Here is a 16,359-nt window from a genome sequence, read left to right as displayed (position 1 = left end):
ATTTACACAAATGTCTTTCACATTTCTGTGGTTTCTTTAACCTGGAAAAGCAAATTTGCCCGTGTTTTCATTTCCTAAGAGGAGATAAGAACTCCCTGGAAAAAGCCCACTGAACTGCTGAGCCTTGATGTGTGCTAGCTTATAAAGCATGGCTATATGTAAACCACATAAACGGGATGTAATTGCCAGCTTCTACTCCATCCTATATATACAGTGACCAGACAGTCTGCTCAGCTCTGGCCAAACCGAGGGTTTGTCCTGAGGGATGTGTAGCTGTCTGGGTGTCTGGTCACCTCTCTTTGCCCCTGTTCTGCCCATTCCCTGTCTCTTTCCTTATCTGTGCCCCGTGGTTAGGGTAGCCCTGGTGCCTTGGAAGGGGACGACAGTTGGGGGAGGGATGGAAACACAGAGGGTTTAATCTTTGCAAAACTACAATTGTATTTTTGTTGCAGCCTTTCTCAGTCTAACACCTGTGGGGTATCTGCAGAGTGAGGGATGTGTGTGCTCATGGTCGGGGGAGCAAAAGAACCCTGCCTGTGTTTCACCCCCCCAAACTCCAGCTTTCTTCATGTTTCTCCACTCTGAATCTGAGTCCTCTCCCCCCCATGAAATACTTGGTGGCCAGAAGGGTGATCCTGGGTTTTGCCCTGAGGTCTCACTTTAGATCCTGTTCCATCTCTGTTCCCGAGTATTTTGAAGGTGTTAAAATGTTTACCTGGTCACCGTGCCCTGCGCTTTGCACCAAGCCCCCGTGATGCTCCGTCTTCCTCTATTGCTTTGCCTTGCAATTATTTGGCTCGTGATTATCAGGAGCTGAACCCTTTCTTCTTTTTCTTTTTTCTCTTTGCCAAGTACAGATTTAGCTTTCTCTTTTGTCTCTGCTTGCAGCTTGCTGGAACGGCGATTTTGGATCCCTGCAGAAGCATGGATTTAGCTGCCCTGCACAGCACGACCATGGCACTGCCAGGCTGAACTGAGGACAGATCTGCAGCCACCCCATTCCCATGTTAAACCACATCCTCAACTTCATGTTTATTTAAACTTTGCAAACAGCACCTTGAGCTAAAACCTCGGAGAGGTGAAGCATGGTCAGGGTTTCGCACCGTCGGCCCCTTTTTGCTCCTTTCCTGCCAGCCCCTGCCCGTGGTGGCATTTGTGGGCTGGCAGCTCATGGTGTGGGCTGGGTTTGTGCAGGCTGCAGCAAAACCCCCGGCTTTTAGCTCCTGAACTGGATTTGAACTGGGGCAGATCTATAAATAAAAGACCCTCCAGTCCATTACCAGTCCCCTGCAATCCAAGCCTGCCAGCCTAACTGTATTTATGAGGTAGCTACTTAAATAAACTGTGTTTTATGGACATGTACACTCAGACTTCCACGTCAACCATTTAGGATCATGTGAGCCTTTAAAAGCTTTCAAAGGCTCGAGCTGCCCGAGCTGATTACACAAATCTGATTTGGGTGCTGGCTCCCACTCCTGCTTGCTGCCATCCAGCCGTGTTTCAGCCCAGTCCCTTCCAGGTTAGAGAAACCAGATCAACAGGGCTTTGCCAGGTCACCCAAGAAAACCTGCCTTGCCGAAGCTATTAGCCATCTCCATATGAAATCTGATTCGCAATAGTAATTAATCTTTCCAGCAGGGCTTCTTGTGCAAAAGTTGAGCTTTCACTTCATCCAGCTGTCAATGTATGTCTCGGTCACTTCAGTCCTTTCCTGCCCTGTTTTGTGTATGTCTTACAACATTGAAAATAACATCTGCTTCTATATGCAAAAAAAACAACAACACAAGAGCACACAGTTCTAGCTGTATTTCAGTAAAAGAGACAAATAGAAGTTAATTTACATTTGGCAAGCACAGAGACAATGAAAGCGCAGAGATTTGTAGGACTGTGAAAATCAGGTAGTGAATTTTAGGTTGTCAAGTAATGAATGTTTAATGGCAGAGGGTTTTTTAATGGGAGAAAATTTGCATATATTCCTTATGTACACTGTACACCAGCGAGAGCTGTCAAAGCATGGAGAAAAAATGTTGGGTAAGCATTTTTTCCCTTTATCGACAAAATACTGCTTACTCTTCCATTTTGTTTTAACTTCGAAATCTACCATAATCCCCACTACGACACCACCCTTAGGATCATGTCTGAGTGGGATTTTGCCTGTCCTTTATTTTACTCACTTTCAGCCTCCCTCATGCTCTGGTTTTGGGGATGCAGCTGGGACATGCTGGTGGGACCTCCCCAGACCCAAGGATAGGAGGGCCACACCACGGCACCACATGAAGCCATCTTCTGAAGGATGGTACATAAAGGAGCAGTAAAGGATGTAATCTTTATTTTATTATTTTTTTCTCTATAAACCTAGGGAGATTTTAAAGTCGTTGGGAAAATGTCCAGAAAAGAAATGAAGTGTTTTATGGTGGTATTTTTGTCCTGGGCTCCCTGCAGTCCTCATGTCTTCTCTCCTCCTCTCTTCTTTTCTCCTGATTTGAACTTTGGGATTAATAACCTGATTCAAGTGTAGATTTTGAACCCAAATCTTCTTTCTTTCAGATGTAAGAGCTCTGCTCCTGACTTCATAACCTGAAGTCTTGTTGGTAGGAACTGCTGGAATGGTTCTTTTAGACGGGGGTGAGACTAAGACTGGGTTCCCTGCTTCCTTTACTCCCTCTTGCTGAGCTACCAGGTCTTTCCCTGCACGCCTCCTAACAGCCATAGCTGATGGAGAAAGATCTTTCCTTCCTTCATCTCTTCTCATCTGGAACAGCTTTTTATTGTTTTCCTGCTTCACTGGTTCTTACATTTCAGATTTCAGCCACATGTCTGTTTTCTCCTTGTGCCGATACTGTGCATGTTAAACCCTTTTCCCTTCCTGAGAGTATTAACTAATAATATTAAAGCTAAATGTATGATCTATGCTAGTCTTATGAGTGTTTATTTATTTATTTATGCAGTTTCCAATTATCTGTGTGATCGCTTTGGAGAAGGAGTGAATCTGCAGGCTGACCCTGAGATCTGCATTCAGGTGAACCCAACCTGGGGCTCTGATGTGAAAAAAAAGCACTGCAGGCTGGGCACATCCCCAGTCAGAAAAGGGGTGCGTCCAGCCCCCAGACTGGGATGAGGAGGAAGTGCTTCCTGCTGCTCAGCTCTTCCAGCTCTCCAGAGACAGCCCAGCCCTGGCTGCAGTCAGGTCCCTGCTTGTTCTGTGCATTGCTCACATTGCTCAGCAAGTTCCTACCAACAAAAGTGGATCAGTCACAAGCAGATTACGTAGCTGTCATGGGCATGACTGGAAGCTCTCCTCTTGCCTGGCTTGTAGGGCCTGGCTAGGGTGAGAAAGTACAACTACTTTACACACAGATGCTGGTACAGGTACCTGGAGCATCCTGGTGTGCAAATTGTCACAGTGAGTTGGTTTTCATGGCAGAACTCCTCTATTGCATCCCTTGGAGGAATTACTAACATGATGCAAAAGAGACAAAGAAAGAGTGCCATAGTCCAGGAAGAGAACATTTCTCTTATTTAAATGAATATCAAGGGCTTCTAGGGATTTTATTTTCCTGAGGTCCCTCTTTCCCAATACCTGCTTTATGTCTGTTGTAGGCTCTGCCAGCAGACAAATCAGCACCCCATGCCCTCAGGATTAATCAGGGGCTCACAGTTATTTGCTCTGGCTTGTGAATGAGAGCCAGAACCTTTCTGCCACAGAGACCCCATGGAGCTGCACAAGGACACGAGGTTCTGCTTGTCCTTGGGGTCATCTCTGAGCTTGGAGGATGAAAATAGCCCTCAGTGTGCATACCACCAGCTGCAAGCGAACAGTAATCCAGACACTGCCTATGGGTGCTGGTCTTGGGGTGTTCATCCCATGCGTGTGCCTGCTTGTTTGCTGCCAGTGCTCTGCCCATGATACTACTCAAGAGCCAGTCTTTACTTCTGAGAGAAAATGGAAGTAAATCCAGCAACAGCTCTGCTCATGGCACCAAGTAAGGAGCTGTTTTTCTCCTCTAAGCTTTCTATTTTTAAGGACTTTTCAAATAAATGCTTACAAATCCTATCACCTTTTGTCAGGAGGTTGGTGTGGGAAAACACAGAGCTCATTTGGAGGCTGCAGCCTGGTTTTGCTCTAAGTTACGCTATAGCTGGCATCAATTTCAAAGCCTTGCTGTAGCATTAAAGCTTCTAAAGGACCTAGGTAGATTTCCGATATATTTATAGCTGAGTATACTTTGTAAATTTGAAGTTTCGTCCTTTGCTCTTTACAGATTAGACAAGAAGTCAATAAAATAATTCCTTCAGTCTGCTTTTCGGCAGATGTGAGTATACAAGCTGATACAAATCAGCAGCTCATGTACTTCACATTCTGCTTAGAGCTAATTTGGACTAGATTAAGATTCAGGATAAAGCTTAATGCAATGTAAGAAATTACAGAGTTAGGAGACATAGCAATGAGTATCCTGTCTTTGCGAATTTATCTACAGTACACTTCAAAATATTTCCATGACACCACTTTAACTGATGGATTTTCCAGCATTTATATTTAGAGATAATTTTCTAGTCTGGCACTGTGATTACCTGGATAGTTAAGTGTTTGGGAGAGGAATAAAAGTATTTTAGTCTCAGGGTAAAAACATCATCCTTAAGTAATGCAGGTACTTTTTGCCAAGCTTGTTGCAAATTGCCTCAGGGGTTGAATATTTGAATATTTCTCTTTGAATATTGTTAGGAAACTAATTAACTCTCAAAGACATAAGTAGAGGTATAAAATATACATGGAAAATTATGTTGTGAGCCAAAGTTTTAACAGGAGTTGCACAGTGTGTCACCATTCCAGTCTGTTATTGTCCCATGGAGCATTTTCTGTTGACATCTCTTGGCCCTGTCTTCATTTGGCTTCAGTTTTGAACTAGAAAATCCAAAGAAAATGTCTCCATGTTTGGGTAATATTTTGAAACTTGCTTATCTTAGTGCCACAAAATTCAAATATATTTTCTGTGATTTTTTTTTTTTAATATAACACAGTGAACAAAAAACAAAACAAAACAAAACAAAATACAAAACAAGATATTCACTGCAGAGATGTCAAATAACATCTTTATGACATTATTTATCCTCCCCTAAAATATACTTTGGAGATCGAATGGATAGAAACCATGCGGCAGCTCATCATCTGTGACAGTGGCTGCACCAGGGAGCCCAAAGGGACCGGTGACTTCCTCTCTTCACCTCAGTGATGGCTGTGGGGGGTTCCAGCATCTTGCCTTGGCTGTCACAGCCTCAGAAGTCCTCCAAAACCTGCTAGCTGCCATCCTGTGAGTCCTGCTAGCTGAGACATCTCTGGGGTTGAGGTCATGTTTTCCCGTGTGGCCCATGCTTTGATCTCATGCTTATTGTGATCTGGAGCAGAGTGGCACAGCGAGAAATCCTGCAAAGCCTTCAGAGCTGAGAGCCCAGGAGGATAGTGCTGCACTACCATGGCTGTTAACTTTGTTTTCTGCTTAAATGAGCTCTGATTTTTCTGAAACACAGTCTGTGTTGGATGGAGCACGGTGAGGATGCCTTACAAGGTTCTTTCTTCTGTGCTTAAAGCAACGTCTGATCTCCGGGGGTCACGTAGCTAAATAATCAGGATTTCCTCTATAGCTTGGGATCAAAGACAGTGGTGCTCTCCAGCTGCTTTGCACTGTGCTGGTAATGCAAAGCAGCCATAAACTTGGCTTAACGCTGAGACGTTAGGTGTGCATGCAGCTTTGTATCACTGGTGAGAGCACGCCCGCGAAGCTGGCACCACGCAGCACTCAGCGGGCTCGCATTGCCAAGAGAAAGAGTTGCCAAAACCACGTGAAGGTTTTCATTGCCCTGAGCAAAACTCAACACAAAGGAAAGAACAATCATCATGATCTGATGTGTTCTGAGCTTTCTGAAACACAATGCAGGATACAAGGCCTGGGGAATGAAAGCTCCTGTGGTAGGAGTGAAATATCGAAAACTCATTTAAATGTAGGCATGAGCACTGCATTTGAAGTGCAACTCCAATGTGCATTTTTTGAAACAGCTCACTTTGGCTCAAGTGTCTATGTGAATTGCATATTATATATTAATTCAGGTGTCAATAAGAGCATATAGGTAGTCAACATCCACTTAAAATATCAATTGTAATGACACATGATTTTTTTTTCCAGATTAAATCATAAATCTAAATCTATTTATTTTCTCTCATAAATAAGTAAAATATAACATGTAGCAAGAAGTTGGGAACAGGAACTTGTTACAATTTACAGAAGAAGATTTATGTCATGAACAAAGTGGTTTCCAGTGAAATATGAATCAGTTATTTTCAGTTCTTTACATAGGGCTTGGAAAAGCTTTAATTTTATAAGTGAGGTACAGAGGTACGCTTATAGACTACATATGTGTTTTCAATGCTTGAACATTTTTTCTACCTTCAATGAAGCTGTAGATGTGGGACTGGGGTCCTCACACTCTGGCCTGTGGAACATTTGCAGCAGCACATGTTTGCACAAGTCTCAAGAAAACAGTTGCATAATGGGAGTTATTGAGTTTTCCTATAAAGAGCAGTTTTCCTCTCTGAGAAAAAAAAAAGTTTTTCATTGCTAAAGGTCCAAGTAAATACAATTGTGTTTTCAGAATTTATTACTTCTCAGGGAAAACATTTTATTAGGACTTTTAGTCTGTTACTTATGTTGAATGGGGATTCTAAAAGAGTTGTGTTTGTTTTCTGAAGCGTGCTTAATTTCAGCTTAACCATTGGCCACGACTTCTTCATTACCATTCTCAGTAATGGGCTTGCATATATTAACATTCATTTCTACATCCCAAAGAAGATTTTCAGAAAAAAATGAACATTGCATTAAATACCCCATTTTCTACAAGAAGAAAAAGTTATAGCCAATTAAGCATGCAAACTCCCTGTTCCCACTGATGTCAGAGGGTTGGGGAAAAGGGAAAATGCTTTATTTGACATAAGTAACTTGCCATTTCTCAGTTTTGTTTCTCTCTGTGAATAACCTGAAAGTGCCTTAATTTTTTTAATTCAATTTGTAGTCACCTAATTACCTCTGCAGAAGAACAGCTAATGAATGTAAAGAGGGAGGTTTTGAAGCCTCTTGTGGGAAAGTTCAAGTATTACTGATGAACTCTGGAGTGTGGAGCTCTGCTCTGTGCTGCAGCTGGGGGAAGCAACACTCACAGCCCTCCTTCCTTGACAAACCATGGACATCAAAGTACAGTCATTGCCAAACCTGTATACATGCACACGGAGCACACAGGACCACTACAAGATATTTTAGAGAATTTCTCTTTTAAATAAGCATTTGCTACTGTCTGGTGTGTGCTGATATCCTTATGAAGTGTCAAGGGTGAGTGTGAGCTGTGTGCATGGTCCTGGACTCTGGAGAAGAGTTGGCCAAACTCCAACCTGCATGCCAAGGACTACTTTCCTTGGAAATGGGAACAGGGCTTTTCCTATGTAAAAATGGAAGCTTGTATCTAGTGTAAATCAACATTGTTTCTATGACTTTTAATGGAAGTCCTGATTAACCCTGCTAGATGAGCCTCAAAACTTGGACACAGATATCCAAAAGTCCTTGAGTTGTGTGCAGAGTGAGTTGGGGAAGGAAGCCACATGAAAAGCCACATGAAAACACGGGGCTTTGAATTCACCAGGTAAATTCACCCATGAGACTAGTTTTACAGAACTTCATGGTCTCCTCCAAAACCAATTCCTGTTTATTTTTTTATTTTTTTATTTTTTTTCCTACACCCAGCTAAAACACCAGTTTGTGTGTGCTTATCTGGGAGTGATGGCACCCTGATGTACCTCACAGGAGATGTGCTCTTCTTGGCATTATCTACTTGAAAACCATTCAGTTTTCTCATAAATGAGATTTTCCATCTTCTAGTTCAGTACTCTTTGCTAACAAGAGGTAGAGAGCATTTAAGCAGAGAAAAAAAGGCAAATTTTGATAGGCTCTTTGTGACTCTGGTCGATGAAACTGGGATAGGGAACAGGGAATAGAAGAACAATGCTTTATTTCCACTTCTCCATTGATTCAATCTCACCGTGAAGTCTCAGCGTCTCATTTTCTTGACTTGTAAGATATGGGCCTGCTACATTGCAGGGTGCTTTGACTTACAGGAGGCAGAAGTGAGTTTTCTGCTTGAAGCTACACGGAGAAGCAGCCACGCACATCAATAATGTACCTCCTGAGGTGTGCCTCCCCTGTTGTCATCTGTATGCACATAAAGCTATACTAAAGCCAATGGGGAGGGCTGAGACCATGGATTTGCTTCATAATTATGTTGTTCACACACATTTCACAGTGTTTAATTCTCTTTGTTTGTTTTCTTACCTGGGGTTACTGTACCTGAAGTAGGCTGAGTCAAATAATCTCATCTGCAAGGGATGAAATTCTATCAGGCTTCAGTAAAATAAGTTAGGAGATAATCAGCCTTTGGAAGAGAGCTTCAGCCTTCAGAGCCACCTGCAGGAGAGAGCCTGGGGGTTTGTATGACGGAATTTGATGTTGGGAGGCAAAATCACTGCTCAGCACAGAGAGCACCAAAGGGAGAGCAGGAGCAGGAGCTGCTGCTTTGGAGATTCAGATCCCCATTTGGAGTGGGGAGAGAGCAGAAACTCCGTGTGTAAGGAGAACAGAAGGAGAAAATCGTTTAATCTGATGCAAACAGAGCAGGAGAGTGTGCTGAACCCCCTGCGAGCTGCTCGCAGTCTCTTTCTGTATGTGGTGGCAGAGCTGTGTGGGAGGGGAGCGCTCTCCTGAGGACGGTGGGACATGTGGGGAGGGGAGGGAAGATGAGTGTAAGAAATGTACTTGACATGAAGGAGAAAGCTTTGTTCCGTAGCTGAGAGGAAGGAAAAGGCTTAGATTACATGGACTCCTGCCTGGCTCAGTCATGCTGTGGAGCAGCCTCTGGTCCGTGAAGCTGCCGTCACCTCCAAAATCCCCCTCCTCTTGTGCGATGCAGCAGAAAGCTGTCATCTGAGCTGTTTCCCTGAGAAGAGGCCAGTAAAGATACTCTCAGATTAAAAGCCCTTCTGTTGGAAGCCAGCAGTTTTCCCAAGTCTTGTAAGGCGCCTGCAGGAGCAGCGGGGAAAGGCCCAGTGCTGCTGGGTGCGTTTGGCACTGAACCCAGCATTGGGTCCTCTTGAGTTCCTGGCTCGGCCCTGAAGATGCAAGGTGCTGCTGGGCTGGGGCTCCTGCACCAGTTCCAAAGCACTTCAGTTTTTAAAGCTTTCTTATTGCTGCTCTTAAAACGTGAAGAGCTGTTTTTGTTTTGTTCTGTTTTGTTTTGAATTTCAAATAAAACATGTCTGTAACATGCCCGGCCAGAGACAGCAAGAATCTGGCTCTCTTCAACACCTCAGACTTTTCTGAAGGGGAATTAAACTCCACAAAGTGGGTCCTCGTGTTACTAAAAGCACGTAGGTTTTGCTTTGAGTGCACATAGAAATAAAATGGATTAAGTAAAAAAAATCCCCGTGCCTGGGACCCCTGCAGCCATACAACCTCCTCCAACATGGCCACAGCTGAATGGAGGTGGAAAGTCAGCCTGTGCTGGGGTTCCCTGTGCAAGCAGGCACAAGCTGAAGCCCAAAGTCTTAATGCAAGTTAATTTCTGAGCAGTGCTGCAATATCTGCGGTGCACATCTGGTTATGACAAACAGTTTTAGCTCACAAGACAAGCAAAATAACTTGTCAGCTCTGTTTTCCTCTGGGGCAGCTTTTATTTAAGACACATCATTTTTCTGTAATTAAAGTTTTACAGAGAGTTTTAGAGTGGCACGCTCGCAATTCACAAGAAGAGCTGGGGACACAGTTCTGCACGGGGAGCCACATCGTGCTTGCACGGCTGGGAGCTGCAACCAGCCCTGGGGAGTAGGGAAGGAGCAGGGAGGACAGAGGTAAAACATTTGGGCACCTGGAGGTCACGAGAGCACTTCAAGGAAAATGGACAGACACTAGTGGTGCTTGTCAAATATTGAGTTTATTAGAAGAGGGATATTGAAGCAGTTTCCTCCATCTGTTACAGAGCAGGAAAGAGCAGCATTGGAGACGAGGCACCTATGAGGAGGGCAGCCAGAAGGAGGGCCGTGATGTGATGGTTGGCATGCCAGATCTGGGAGGTTCTGCTACAGCTCCACATGGCAGTTGTTCCCATCGTCCCAGTCAGAGGAGCCCAGAAGAAGGTGTGAGTCTCTGCAAGCCCAGCGACTCCCAACATGGTGCCTTGTTCTGCCCAGCCTGGCCACATGGTTTTCCCAAGGGCACTTTTTCCCAGTTTGTACATGATGCACTAGATTTTGCTCTCCACCTTTTCACAGAAATCAGCCCACTTAGTAGAAATGTTCAGGTTCAAGATGATGAAGGTTTCATTTCACAACACATGAATAGCTGAAAATGAAACCTTAACTCATGCACATTGTCTTGCAGGCTAACAAAGAACCATAGCTCATGTTACTCTTTATAAACCTGAACAAGAACTCTTCTAAGCATGACTTACAATCTGTTCCCTTTAAAGACAGCATGCAGAAACCTTTAGACATTTAAATTTTGTCTAAATCATACGGAAGCTGCAGCATGGCTTAGCCATAAGTCCACAAGTGATAAATTAAAGGTATTAAAATCTGACAGAATAGAAAGGCTTCCAGTTTTACCTTACTATCATGGATTTATTGGAAGAGGAAGGCTTTCCAACTCAGCTGAAAGTAAGATTAAATAAAAATCCCTGGATGGAATGTGGAAGTCATTAGGAAATTAGCCTTCCATCTTTAAGTTGATGTTTGCTCTCTTTCAGGCAGAGGAGGAAGATCCTCCTCTCACCAGCCTCTCACCACTGCTGGTGCTGAGGGCCATCCAAATCTTCTTGCTGAAGGTGGTCCCAGCAACAACAGCCACCAGCCACTCCTAGCTTGGTCCTTGATGTTATGATGCCAAGCACTGGTGGTAAAGCTGTATTAGCAGTGGCAACACTGCATCTTGAACCACAGGAGTTGTTAAGGATGTAATCCCACAGTCTTGCCCAAATAATAACATGGACCCACCAACAGTTTTGTAGTGCCTTAAATAAAATGCCAAAAGCTTTTGGGGTTTGGTCTGTGAAGGTATCCAAATGAGTATCTGTTCTCCACTCTGCGTATCAGGCACTAACTCCAGCAAAGAGACATGTGTAGAAATAAATGCCAGGAAAAAATCTGTAGCTTTGTGATATAAAATGGAAAAAATAAATAAATGAATGCATCTGATACAAGGGAAACAGAGGATGGTATCTGAATCTGAGTGCTATTCCAGACCTCAGCCAAAGGCTAGTGTTTCTCATCCTCTTTGTGCTGCTTCTTGTAGACACAAAATATTGTATTTTAAGCACTGATTTATACAAGGCTTTAGTCTATATAAGATCAGATTTGAGGCCAAACTCACTGTTTGACTGCAGATTGCTTGCCCACATAAAATATTTCTGATCAAAAAGTTAGGTTTATTCCTGGCAAAATTTAAGTCAAATTTACTGAACTGTTTGTTCAGAAACAAAACTGAGCCGATTTCAAAAACAACCAAAATGTGCTCATGTTTCAGCAAAAATTCTTGGTGTTTTTTTTTGTTATGGAAGAATTTCCTTTTTTTTTTTAAAAAAAAAAAGAAAAAAGAAAAAAAAAAAAAGAAACCTGTATTGTTATTGAAAATAAACAAGAGAAATGTTTACAAGCATTTGAAGTCCATATGCAGTTTTGGCTTAAACTGAACATTTCCATTCCACCCATCACACAACTACAAAATCCATTATTCTTCCACTCCTCTCTTTTAACGGCAGTAGAGTTGAGTCAGAAGATTCTAGCCTGGCAACTACAAAATAAAATGTAGAATAACATTATATCCTTATATACATACACATGGATAAAGTACTCGACTCCATCAGCATCCTAAGGTGTACATCAAAATGCGAATAATAATTTAATATTCACCAAGTCTGAGGACAAGATTTACACACAGCAAAAGTGGAGAAATATTTCACATGCAGTCCACATTTCATTGAACTTGCAGGAGCTACATACTTAGGGAAGAAAGGTCAATATATCCACTGCTGCCAACCCTCTCCAGTGCAAACTGGGTAGCTGCAGCTTCTTTCTCAATGAGAAAAGCATGTTTCTGGAAAAATAATGGCATGGCAATTGAATGTTGTGTAGTGTTTGCCCATGGCATTGCAGTATTCCTCTTTGCATTGGTATGCTGTGTGGTTAGTCCAAGCTGAGATGCAGAGTGGTCCTTTCCAAGAAGGGCCAGCAGATCTAAGGTGGAAATTAATGACAGCAGATCTAAGGTGGAAATTAGTTTTCCTAATGAGTCTGTGGGCTCACAACTCCAAGCCCAAATTTCAGCCCTATGGTCTCCACTGTCTGGGTCTACACATTTAAGGAACTTACCATTGTTCTCCAATGATGCTGACATGTTCTCCCTACGTGAAGCATTTTGTCTGCTGCCAGACTTGTTAGATGATGCACATTCACCTGCTGTTGGACCCATGTGGCTACTTAAAACTCAGCCTTTGCAGTGGGTTAGCATTCCCTGGAGCTGAGGAACCAACAGGAGAGCAGGGATGAGAGTGGAAACTCTTCCCTCTACATCCTCCTCTGTCTGAGTGGTGCAGTGGGAGGCTCTGTTACCTTCCACACATCTCCAATATTCAACAACAGGCATTTATTTTAATGCCTGAGGTAAACATATTGGAAGGAAAAAGAGAAGTTTTGCCAATGTTTAGCCTTTCTGACTGATATCCTGCAACTATTGTACAGGGATTTGCATTATGCGCCAAGACTTGATGAGAAAGATGTTTCACGAGCAACTCAGAGAGTGGGTGGATCCTGCCCCAAGACATATTTTTTTTTTCCTTCCTTGAACTAGAATTTACTTACAGGAAAGTCTCTTTGCATTGCTAGTAAATTTTGTACTCTGAGGACAAGGTTAAAATAAATTTTACAAGGACTACAAATGTGCCCAAATAATCACTTTAGTAACAGTGACATTTCTGGTACAACTTTGGGGTAGATCACAGCAGAGCAATAAATAAAGTCCTATTATTTATGCTAAAGCCAAATATTTGTTGTGAGCACAACATGTAAGGCAGTTATGACTGGCAGCCTTCTGTTATCACAAGCTGAAAAAACATTTGTAAAGTCATCAAGCATGAGATACCCAGTGTGCTGGATTTGTCAAGCTGATGTCATCAGATACGGCTGATGTGTATTCAAATAGTTGGGATTTCAGGATTTTTGCCACACACAAGCCCTTTGGCAGCTCTTCTCCAGCCTGCAGGATGAGCTGAGTGCTGGTGGCTGGGTGCTGGGTGCTCCAGGGCAGCCTGCCTGTCCCGTGAGCTCTGGGGAAGCTGATCCCAAATCTGGATGGAGCAGCACAGGTAAATGCTGAGCCTTCCTCTGAACAGCATCCAAACCCACTGAATTGGAACTCACTTTAAAAATACAACTCATGTTATGAATGTCTCAGTGACATTTTAATTAACTTGAAGATGTCCAGGGAGCAGAAAACATGCTGCAAAATTCCCATCCTTCTACCACATCTGTGATGAGTTAATGCCATGTGGTGAATGCATCATGCATTCAGTCACAGCTTAGCTCTGCCGAGGTCAACCCACGACACAGCAGTTAGTTTTTGGAACTCATTCAACCATCTTAACTATTTGCTGAGGAACCACCACAACCCCACCTACGTGGGTGAGCTTTGCAGCTGCACAGCTCTCATGTGGTGATGTAAGGGGGCACCCATGGCATGGGGACTTTATGGGATTGGGAAGCCCCACTCTCAGTCATCCTACCCTGGCTGCTGTCTGCTCTAGGGTTGGGAAAAAAGTCATAGAACTTTCTTTTTGGGTGCAGGATGAACAGACGCTGCATCCAGCACCTTTTCTGCGTTTGACATACATGGACAAAAATGATGGGAAAGTGGGAACCCACCCTGATAGAAACAATTGTTCTGCTGTGATTGTAAATGATTGCTTTAAAAGCTGCGCAAAGTTTGTCTTTCCTTCTCCGGCAACTCCCCTGAGGTTAATTAGTGCAATATTTTTTGTTAATCTAGTGGCAGGGAGGAAATTTGGAAGAGATAGCCAGTAGTGACCTCAAATTCATAGGTTCTCAAAAAAAAAAAAAAAAAAATCTGAAGAAAATAACTTCTTTTAAACCAAAGCATACCATTTTCCTCATTCTCTTTGCCTGAGTTGGAAAGTAACATTTGACAACTGCTGATCAAGGCAACAAATCTTGGAAATAGTTTGTCATAAATATCACACTGAATCTGACAGAAAAGCCACCTTAGGATATCAATGCTAAAGCATTTACATGGGAGGAGAACACAGATTGAATGAAGTGAGATTTTTCACGATTTCAAGGCTGATAAATAAGGAAAACGCAGCACAATGAAGTATCTCCCAGCTAGCATCTGAGAAAAACAGGTTAAAAATAAATCATATGCAGATAAATACAGAGATGCTAACTACAGGAGGCTGTTACTGGGCCTTTGTAGCTGTTGGCTGCAACAGAAAAAATCACAACATAGAGGCAATGCTTTAGCACCATGCTGTTTCAGCCCAACTACTGAAATTACCAAGTATTTTTAGAAGGTATTTTGCACCACAAGTAGCCCATTAGAAGTAAGGTATTTGCAATGATGGCAGCTGACAAAGCCAGACTTGAGCCTATTCTTAGGGGGCTAAGTTATCAGATGTGCATCCAGGGGATGCTTTTGGGGAATGCTGAAATTTGGGCAATGAGGAGTCGCGATGGTCACCTCTGATTCTGGACCCATACGCTCCACTTACCACGAGGGCTCAGTAGAAACTATAAAATCTATAGAAATGACCCTCAAAGCTTTTCAGAATGTCAGAATGCTGAATTTTACCATCTTGGACTTAACCAGAACTGGATCTTTTCTCCCCAAAGAGCCTCTCTTGATCTCTATCCCCGTGCAGTTTTCATACAGATGGTGGGGAGCTGTGCTGGCTCTGTCTATGGCTGGGGAGAATCCAAGACAAGAGATGCCCAGCGTCTTGTTTAATGCAGCATTTTTCACACTGGTGGGAATACCAGCAGTCTGATAGCTCTGTTCATTTTCAGAAAAAAAAAAAAAAAAAAACTTTTTTTTTTTCTTTCTTTTTTTTTTTTTTTTTTTTTTCAGTGTTCCTTTTCTTGTTTTTCTACTGTCTGCAAATACATTTGTGTCTCAGTAGGGGTTAGCTCATACTCACTCACAGTGTTGGGGTTTGCAGAGCCTACTCAGCTGATGATCAAAGGATGCAGCTTTGGAAACAAGCCACTCTTCTGCCTCTGGGCTTGTCCTCTCCAAGTTCACAGTCTTCCTGGTCATTTAAAGGCAAACATCCAAATTCACCACCTTTTTGTGATAAATTATGCACTTATTTATGCATAGACTGCTGCAAAGATAAGATTGTGTGATAATAATTTTAAAATTTCAACTCACTTTAATAAAATCTATTAGGTTGCTAGGATCCTACTGCTGACAGTGAGGGGTAATCATATGGGATGTTGTGAGTTAAAATCAGCAATTCTCTTGAAAACATCCTGTAGAAAACAGTCCTTCAGTCTCTACAGAGGCAAGGAATACCCCATTACTTACAGCATTTCACAGAAGACTTTCTGGTTGTTACCAAAGATGCAAGAATTTTTAAATAGGTCAGTATAGTTCACATTCACAATGCCAAGTGATGGAGACACGTAATTGACCTGAAGATTAAAGCTGAAAGACCTCATTCCCCCAGTGCCCAGAAGGTCACAGAGGGAACACCAGAGTGCTTTCACCATTGGGAAGGCCAAGGGGGAATATTGAAAGTATTTGTTTTCCTCCATTGGTAATTACTGCCCTTGGAGTTTCCATTTAAAAAGGCAATTTCAGAATGGAGGATTTTGAATAGCACATGGAACCATAACACTGGGTAACATTATTTAATTGCAGAGCCATAACAATGCCCGGTGTTTCAGCAGCCTTAAAATGTAAGTCTTAGTTCAGTAACCTTTAAGATTTGTTATTCTTTGCCTTATCACTGAGTCATAACATTGTTGAGGTGGTTATCTCTAAGAGGTTTAAATTTCTAATCTATTAAAGTAATTTTAGCAATTTATTATTTCTAGGCCATTGAGGAAAGGTTAAAATGAAAATTACACTGGAGGGAATAAGTTCTGTTCCAAGTACAGGTTGAAAACATCTCAGCTGTAGAAAGCAGTAAGGTTTCAGGGGAAGAAGCACTTATCAAGGGAAATGAAATGACTGATAACTATTGATTAAAGCAGCTTGAGTG

The sequence above is a fragment of the Aythya fuligula genome, chromosome 7 (genome assembly GCF_009819795.1).
Source record: "Aythya fuligula isolate bAytFul2 chromosome 7, bAytFul2.pri, whole genome shotgun sequence".
NCBI classification, from domain to species: Eukaryota; Metazoa; Chordata; class Aves; order Anseriformes; family Anatidae; genus Aythya; species Aythya fuligula.
This window is presented reverse-complemented; position numbering follows the sequence as displayed.